Genomic DNA, 9,697 nt, shown 5'->3' with positions numbered 1-9,697 from the left:
ATTACTGTACCAAATATTACTGTATCCCACAGCCGTAGGGAGGAGGAGAGAAGATCCAACAGGCAGGAATTGTGCAGCAAGATTGATTTATTTAATTATTTTACAAACTCTTTTATAGATTTTTTTCTTCATAGTCTAATTGGACAAGGATCAGCCACCCACTGGGTGGATTGGCTAGAAATCCTAAAACATCCATTGTCAAAATATTTTCCTACTGTACTATAAACAAAGTTCTACAAGGTCGCAGGTGTTCATGGTTTACAGAACTTCTGCTAATCTCTTCATGAGAGAGAAAACTATCCCACGGGCATAGAGAGAAGCAGGAAAATTCTTGCTAGCAGCAATATTGTATCCACACCTGTGTTATGCAAAGTAGTATCCACCCCCTGGGTTACTTTCTGTTTGCCTTCCCAAATGGAGCCAGTGCTGGTTAGGAACAAAAGAATTGCTTTGAAACATGAGCTAGAACCCAGAGGTCTCTTAAAAAAAATTCTGAGACATCCCACCCCAAAAAATTGTATTCTGAAACCAAAATGCAGACAAAAGGCCAGAGACAGGTTTTAAATAGCCTTGGCCCAAATTACAGTAATACTGATTAAAATAAATACATGCCTTAGAATCATAGAACTGTTAAGTGTGGAAAAAACCTTTAAGATCATGGAGTCCAACCGTTAACTATGATTTTGGAAAATGAAGTGATTTCCATTTTCTCTTCTTTCCCTCACTCTCTCCCACACTTGAATCATAATAATGATGATTGGAACAAAAAGGGAAGAATTTTTTATTTTAAAATTTTATGACAGTCACTTAAGTTGCCATAATGACACTGCAGAGAGATTGCCTGGTTGATTCTAAGATTTGTGGCATATGAGAACTATGTTGAGGCACTTCTTACAGTAAAAGCCATTAACAGACTGAGAACATATACCATGAAGAAAAACTGGGGACATAATTTTCAGAGTTGGTAATTAATTAAAATTTGCTACTTCATTCTCAGCTCCTATTTAAGTAATTTATCAATTTAAGTGTTACATGGTCCACAATTTCTGCTTTCTGATAGAATATTTTATTAAATCAATAATGAAATAGATATAAATTTCAGCTCCATAATCCCAATTTAATTTGGTACAATCAGAGAAAAACACATCCCTGCTCTGTTCAACAGTGCCAGATTGGAAACCCTCACAGCTCTCAGCAGTCCCTGCTGCAGTGCTGATGCCTCTGTCTCAAGGAGACTGAACGAGCTCCTCTGGGCAAGGGCACTCAGTGGGAGCAAACTGCAGCCCGCCCATGCCCCAAGAAGCAACTCCCACAACCATTGGCATATCTCAGCAAGCATACCATAGGATGGTGGAAATGGAAGAGCATTTTTTCTTGTGCATCTGTTTTATATTTGTCTCGCTTGCCTGTGCCTAAGCTTGCCCCTTCCCCACTGGAGAACTGGGCTCTTCTGGGAGAACGCAGTGTCTGTGTTTCTCCATCCCTCTGGGCTCTGGGGAGTGTTTGAAGTCCAAGGGTAAGCTCTAGACTGGGGTATCTTTTGAAGGAAAAATCAAAGCATTAGAAGTAGTTTAAACAAATCATTTAATGCCAAATACTGTATTTGAAGTAAGGTAAACTGTGTAAGGATTTATCTTTTTGGTATGGTGGCATGATAGCGGGGTGGAGTTTTACACACTTCCAAAGAGCTTTGCAAAACAATTATTTAACCCTCTAAGGAGAATGTTAGGAACAGAAGGGGATAGGGTAATTCCAGTAGCTTGCAACTTCTCTGAGTACCTTCACATTAGCAATCCATCTGGTTTTGTAGTTCCCTTACAAAGAGCTTTGTTAACTGCACTGGGTACCAACTAAATTATGTTGCACGTTCATTATGAATGCATGTATTCACCAGGGAATAAAGCTGCTGCAAACAAATACACTGAAAACTTTCTTGAACACGTAAACCTTCAGCAATGCTTTCTGCCTCTGTTACCTCAATACAGACTTTTATAGGACTTGTTTCAGGCATGTCTAATGTAGATGTCCTTTCTGATTAAAGGGAAATATTTTAGATGGCAGTTCTCAGCATTCAGATTCTGCTGTTAACCTATACCTTTTATTTTTTTTCTAAAGACAAGGAAAAGACAAGGAAGGGACAAGGAAAGATGGCTTAGAAATCAGGTAACATGCTGAGAATACGGTAAAGAATATTATTAAATAAATAAAACAGCAGTGGACTGAATACACATTGGGAGAAACATTATATTGATGCACATTTTCTGACCAATGTTAGGAAGTGCTAGGAGGAGCCAGGCACAGCTTTGAACTTTCTGGATCCCCATGCGTGAATGGAATTCTGAAAAATTTAACTGTAGTTACACAAATGGCCACAGAATTTTTTGGTTTGATTACCAAAAATTAAACACAACAACACAACTAGTACAAAATGTTAACCTGCATCAGCTTCTCTTCAACATTACCACACTTGTGAGGACCTAAGCTTTGGAGCTCTGTTAGATATGATTGACCCAAGTCAAGGAGCACTGCTTTGTCTTTGACTGCAAGTCCAACCAGCAGCCCCTATCCTTTGCAAACCTGAACTCCCCATGGACAAAACTGAGTTAAAACAAAGCCTTGAGCGCATCACCAGGAAATGTTGCCTTTCAGGGATTGCACTGCCTGTGCTCAAGGCCCACTCTGACACAGCATGGCTTGGTGACCTGAACCAGCCTGCTGTGAAAAGCTGTGAGACCTGCCCTTCTCACCTGGCTGGGGTCTTTCCAGACTGCCCCCTGCCACTGGCCCTGCTGCCTCACCAGCACCCACAGCTCCCTGATCACCCTGTCCTTGCTGCTCCCTGATTGACACAGATGTACACAGTCACCTTCCAGAAAGCTTCAAGTCTGGGAATACAGCCAATGCTAAAACCAAACAGAAAACATATTCTCCCTTGTATGCACCTAAATGCATGTGTGCTCATCCCCTGGTCTGTGATAAGTCCCAGGAATAAGCCTAAATAAAAGTAATCAAAGTTTATGGAAGAGTAAGGAAAGCAATGTAAAGCTATGGTGGGACATATATGAGGGATTACATCTTTTATAGAGAATTGATCAACCCGCAAACCTACAAACTGACAGTCTGCAGGTAAGATAGGCCTATTTGCCTCTGACTACAGAGTGTCCCTGGCCCTGTAACCTGGGTGAGAGAAATCAGTTCATTCTCTCCTTGCAATCTGGGGGCACTGCTAAATGGTGCTCTGTGGCAGTCTCTGCAGAGACCTTGGAGATTGATGGGGTGGTAGAACCTGGGACTGTGTTGATTCTGCAACCAAAGGAAGCCTGTCTGCCTGCCTTGCAGTATTACTCTTCCTCCATTAAGTAAGTGGTTCTAGCATCCAGGCTAGCCAGCTTGGCAACTTTCAGGGGCACAAGGTTAAAATGCTTCAAAATCTGAGAAAACATTAGCTCTTTCTGTTTTGAAACCTCTCATTTGAAAGTAATAGTTCTTTGTGTTTGTCTGACTTGTCTCTACAAGCAATATGAACATATAATTCATCAGGAGAGAGGAAATGTCACCTGAAACTTGCTGAGGAATATAAGATCAGCACTAATACAAATCAATACAGGTTACTTTCCTGATTCATAATGTACGTCAGGTTGCAATTCCCATGGCTGAAGGCAGCCTGCCTAATATATTTATCTAGTACTTGAATCAGTGCCCAGCTCTGCAGAATATACAATTTTCATTTAAAAGTAATAGAGAGTTTTGAGGCTTGTTGAAAGATCTCACATTGTCATTCGAGTACACAGGTTTTTAAATGTGTTTGGACGTGTGCCCTAAGAAAACAGTCCTATTGGTGATGGTGAATGAGCAGCACTATTTCCAGCTCGGGGTCATCGCAGTCAGCAGGGACAGTTTCCTGAAGGGTGTCATCATTCATATGCTGGTGCATCACTTGTACTGTATCCAGTGTGCCTTAGACACTAGGACTGAGTCCTGCACCTCTCATGAGTCACCTTTACATTCCCTGCAAATATACCTTTCCTTTTTTTTTCTTTTTCCAATCTGAAATATTGGTAGGTTTGGGATAGAAACTACTTAAACTGATTTAAGACCTTCCTCCTGATTTTTGACTAGTTCATATATCAATGCTTCACAGAAGTTACATAGTTGGATAAATATTTTGCCAGAATCTCTAGGAAGCTTTGAAGAGGACTAGTACTATCTGCAGTGCAAATGTTAATTCAAGTAAACATAACCAAAACTATTTTATTTGTATTGGGGGAAAATCTTGTGTAAGCCTAGAGCAGTTAATTTTTTTACTTTAGAGCCCAGAATCTAAAGCACTTATTAAAAGTGTAAGTATTTATTATTTGATTTAAGACATTTGGAGGACAAGATCTGAATCTAAAAAGTAAACATATATTCTCAATATGCTCTTGTTCTAATTGTTCAGTACAGCATTCATATTGGAGAATTTGTCCAAGAATATCAATAAATATGCACACAATTTGTCTGAAAAGAAAACTTTTATGTTGTTTATCTCATTAAAAATAGTAGCATTTTACTGCAGCAGAATAGATAATTCTTGAAAATGTTGTAACTCCTGCATGTTTTGAGCTTGCATATTGCACTGTTTCAAGCAGCGAAATATATTTGTATATAACTTCAGAAGTACATCAAAGACACAACATAAACTTGTCCCTTTAAGTGGGAGACAACAAAAAGCCCTTTATGTATTTTCACTTGCTGGGAGACTTGGAAGCATTAACAAAACCAAACTCATATTTTATTCTTTGTTTGACAAGACAGCGAAGGAAATATTAATTTCTTTTGCCATTATTAAAGGCTACCATGTTTCTGCCTATTAGAGAAAAACTATCAGATTTAAAAGCAAATACAAACCCCATCGAGTCTTCCTTAACCACGGTATTAATACATTCTTGGAATACATTCAGACATCTGCTTGCTAAAAAGCTTATGGCAGAGAAGGGAGTTTGTAGCCTTCAGTTGGGATGGTGTAAATGACCATAGGAAAGTCCTTAGCTGTTTTTAATGCTTAAAATTTCTTTCTGGGCAGATTTAAAAATATATGAATATTTTTAAAAGCTTATGTGATAAATGAAGTCTATTTAGATGGTAACAACTTTAAAATGACAGTGATTTTCAGCTGAAATTCCACTGCCACTATTGATACAGAAAATTCATTTGTTCTGCTTGTTTTATATCGGGAGATTTAGTGGTCTTGCCTCAGTTCTGCAGCAAGCCATTATTCTTACATCTCATTTTGTATGCGTTTGGTCTCACACCTTTTTGGGAGCTGGGTAAGGTGCCATGTGTTCCTTTTTCCTTTGACTGTCTCTCTGGTTGGAGATGACCTAACCTGTCATCTCTGATAATTGTTCCCTCTCTTCTTACGCCTTCAGCTTCTTCCATTATAAGTATTCTAGTTGGTAGTTTTCTATCAAAAATGTCTGCAGGTTACCTCCAATGATTCATTGTTAGAACTGTCAAATTATCCCTTGTGCCATCAAATAACAGGATATGGCATCAATGAAACTGAATCTGACACTGTTTCCCCGCAATCCTTTTCAATAGGGATGGTATTACTTTCAAGGGACTTTCAGCAATCTACTAAATTAAGGGATAAAGATGACCAGCTTTACTGTGATCTCCCCAAACTTGTGCCACACGAACTGCAACTTATTTATGTAGCTAAAAAAGGCTGACTTTGTCAATCAGCTGCTTAGTTGAGATACTCTTTTAGCATATCTGTTCCAGCAAATTGAGAATATTAAATTGTATATTTTTGCCATCAGCATCTACAGGTCTATGAAAGATTTTACCCATGCCCCTTTTTTTTTTATTTCCTTCAGGAAATACTCTTTTGTCTCCACTGAACTTGTGGTGTGGCATATCTTGTTTGCTTTTTAAATCCATATATAGCCTATAATTTTTAATACATTTTTATCTTAAAGATGAGCACTCTGCTATCTTAAAAAAAATAAACATATGAGTAAGATCTTGCTCTGGAATAATTAAGTGGAGCTGGGCACCTCCTGTCCCAACTTGTGCTAATGGCTTTATCTTTGTAAGGTGTGCCCTTCAGATATATTTTTGACAACCACAGCCCACGTTTTGTTTGAGTCAATTTTCTGTGTGTTTTGTTTTTTTTTTTAATCATTGTTTACCTGCCTGCCTTTTACTATTCTTCACTCATGGAAGCTAAGACTTTCAGGGCTTTTATGACATTTAGTGCTACTGTTAGGACTACCTGCCAGTCTTCATGGATTTAGAGCTCTGCCACCTGGATTTAGAGCTCTTCCACCTGGATTTAGAGCTCTGCCACCTTTCCTCCCTCAAAACTGTGCTGGTTCTCAGTGCCACGTTTTCCACCCTCTGCAGATTTCTTCCTAGAGTGGATAACTTCAGTTGTCTCAGCATGTCAGCAGGCTAGCCAAATTCTGGACTATTGAAAGACTGGGAATGATGTTTCTGTTTCTGACCTTCCAGCCACAACCCAGTCAACTGTAGGAAACCAAGGTAAGTTCATAAAGGCACACAGCTCAGACAGGTTGCATATTTCCTTTGAGTTTCACTTTCCTTTGGTTAAAAGATATTGCACGCATACATTTCAAACATATGTGTAGCATATTGCTCATGACTTTGTAATAAAAGTTTGTAATAAACGTATTTTAATTAAACAGTGTCTGAGGTGCATGATGTGTTAAAGAATTTTTAGTCACTGTAGGAAAGGAGCTGATAGCCCAAGAGTTTTTTTGGTTTGTTGTGGGGTTTTTTTCCCACTAACAGCACAGATTCAGATGAAAGCTCTGTTTAAGTATCTTCCTGTTGCCTTTTGTACTGTTGGATCACAGAATCAGAGAATCACAGAATTGTTAGGGTTGGAAGGGACCTCCGAAGATCATTATCTAGATATTCGATTGTACCAGAGCTTCCAGATACCCCACTCCTCCCATCAAATACCATTCTCGCCTTTTGGTTGTTACACTGCAATATTCTCCCTGAATCTTACACATCCCAGAGTGAGCCGTGCCTGCTGCCTGGCTTGTAGCATCCTCTTCCCATACAGCTCTCTCTGGTGCCACTCAAAGATCACATCCCAGAACTACACCGCTCCAGCTGATGCTGTGGCTAAGCGGCATGCCCTATATCAGTGAGTACTTTCATACCAGCACCATGCCATGTGTTGGTGGTGTAATCACTGGCAAAACAAAGCTGTGCCTATGCTAGGACTTGTTTACCAACAGAGATAATTTGCATTTTACTGGCACCATTTCCTAGTATGTTTTTCAGTATATTGGCAAAATTAGGCTTTTACATCAGTACAATAAGCACCCTTACATAAGCATAAAAACCAGAACTAATCAAAGTGTGGTTTCTGCAGCTATAACTAGTTTTGTAGGTGCAGTTGTACTGGCCAGAGTGTCAGGTCAGAGCGTGGACTTTGATTGCTGTATTTGCAGGGGATGCATTACAGGATGTAACAGAAAAGCCTGCTTAAACAAGAGTACATGATGTTTGTGCACTGTTGATTTTACTACTGGCAAAGCTGGAAACCAAATTAGGAGTTCTGTCTTGGCATGTTATACCTGTTGGTATATACTAAATGTAGGGCTTTTATGGGTAGATCATCTGTGAATAATGATGTCTGCTGAGTGTGTTTTGTATATTTTAATTATACGCCAGTAAAACTTAAAAAAGGTTATGCCTAAACTACCTAATTTCTGTTTCTTGTCTATAAAAAACAATGTTGATTCGTTTAGGTTTCTGTTATTCTTGGATAAATTAGATTTTTAAAGAAATCATAAAAACAATAAGGGATGCGTTAGAAAAGAATGTAATTTATAATACTACATTTAAACCCTCCTTTTCTGAATTACACAAGTGATGCAAGATCCAAAGCAAGTGTTAAAGGTCCTTAAAAGAACACTGACATCAAAATTTTTGAGTCAATAAACAATTTTTTTAATACTGTGAACATTCTAGGAAATACAGAGAAGAGAGAAAGGAAGTGTTTAGGAATTTTAAAGCACCTCACTGTTCTGAGGAAGAGAGATTTTTCTTTAGTTTGAGCTCTATTTTTAATGCCTTAACTGGTATTTTAATATTCCTAGAGTGGAGACTACTCATTTGCTGGATTTATTCCATGTTGCTGGGTTTTTGTTTCAGACATTATTCCATAGCTTGTCTTAACCCAGGAAGCTTTATAAGATTTAGCTGATACACAGGAAAGTATGGTAACTTCTGTACTTTCCCCTTTGGGTAGTTACATGCAGTGTTTCAGCACTTTATTAGAGTAGAGGGAGTTAGAGCAATAGACAATTTTTGTAATTAAAATCTGAAGCTACACTGACAGTACTTTTGATCTGCCACATGACTCTGGGGAGTAATGGTAGGTATGGCAAACACTCCTAACAAGAGAAACACTCAAGATTTCTTGATGCTAAGCCCAGGTTGCCAGGGCTCTGAGCACACCAACTGGATTTGCAACCTCTTTTCCTACACCTAAAGTTTTACTGTCTGTACTCAAGCCAGCTCAGACACAGTGCTGCTCTGTAACCTCAGATCAAGGTGCTATGAAAACAGCCAAGTTGCAAGACAGAGCTATGAGAAGCCCTTCCTGGGCCCTCTGCTGTGTTCAAGCGCAGACCTTTGCCTGTGGTTCTTGCCTGAGCAATGCTGTGGCTATGCTTGGTCCTTGCCTGAGCCTACTACACTGTAGTAGTGCCCAGTCTTGCACCCTGATGCTCCTGACCTTGCCTTGCTGACTGAGTTCTCTAGCTGCAGCTTGGACCTGCCCTGTGCCTAGACTCCCCTGGCAGTCACTGGACTGTTAGCTGACTCTGGCTGCCACCCCTGGGCCTGTCTGGGCTCCTGACAGGATGTCTCCTACTTGGTGTGGCCACTGGCCCTGCTGCCTCACTGGTACTTGCAACTCCCGTCTCCCCTGCCCTTCAGGGCAGCCCAGCCCTTGCTGTTCCCTGACATGACTTGCTCAAGCAGAAGCTCTTCATTAAACAGCTTTATTCCTCAAGGATGGCCTAGACTGAGGAGCTCTGCCAGTCCTGTAAAAGCCAAGCAAGCTGCCCCGAGAGACAGGAGCCTGAGCTTCTCATATTGTTTAAGTTGGACTGGGAATCTTGTTGATTTACTTCAGGGGAAATTTAGCCAGCAGCATTGGACAATTTAATTTCTCATTTGTAAATCATGTTAGAGAGTAATTATAAAATATGAACAAGGTTTATTTTGGTTTTAAGTACCATTTTGATTTCCCAGGAAGCACTGCTCATCAGACCCCAATTTTCCCAGAACAACAAAACAACAACAACAAAAAAAGGAAAATCTAAATGTAATCATGATTTTTTGTTTAATGGTCGAGTTTCATATACAGGCACACTAATGGCACTTAGATTACAAAATTATTTCAACTTACATCCCCAAAACTAAAAGGAAAACCTTTAGAAATGTTTAAATCCCAAGAACTCGAGCACTTTATAAACATTGCTGGATTGAAGCTTGTAGCTTTCCAGTAAAATACGAACTGTTTCTTTCTTCCCTGATCCTATAAAAAGAAAATGAACAAAGGCTGGGGTAATTTACTCAAATAATGAATAGCCTTTTATAATTAAGGTATTGTTTTGGTCATTCCATGACCATCTAACAAAGCTGAAACTGTGTTCCTGCTTAAATG

This window comes from Corvus cornix, chromosome 7 (genome assembly GCF_000738735.6).
Source record: "Corvus cornix cornix isolate S_Up_H32 chromosome 7, ASM73873v5, whole genome shotgun sequence".
NCBI lineage: Eukaryota > Metazoa > Chordata > Aves > Passeriformes > Corvidae > Corvus > Corvus cornix.
The sequence above is the reverse complement of the archived record's forward strand: the minus strand, read 5'-3'. Positions refer to the sequence as shown.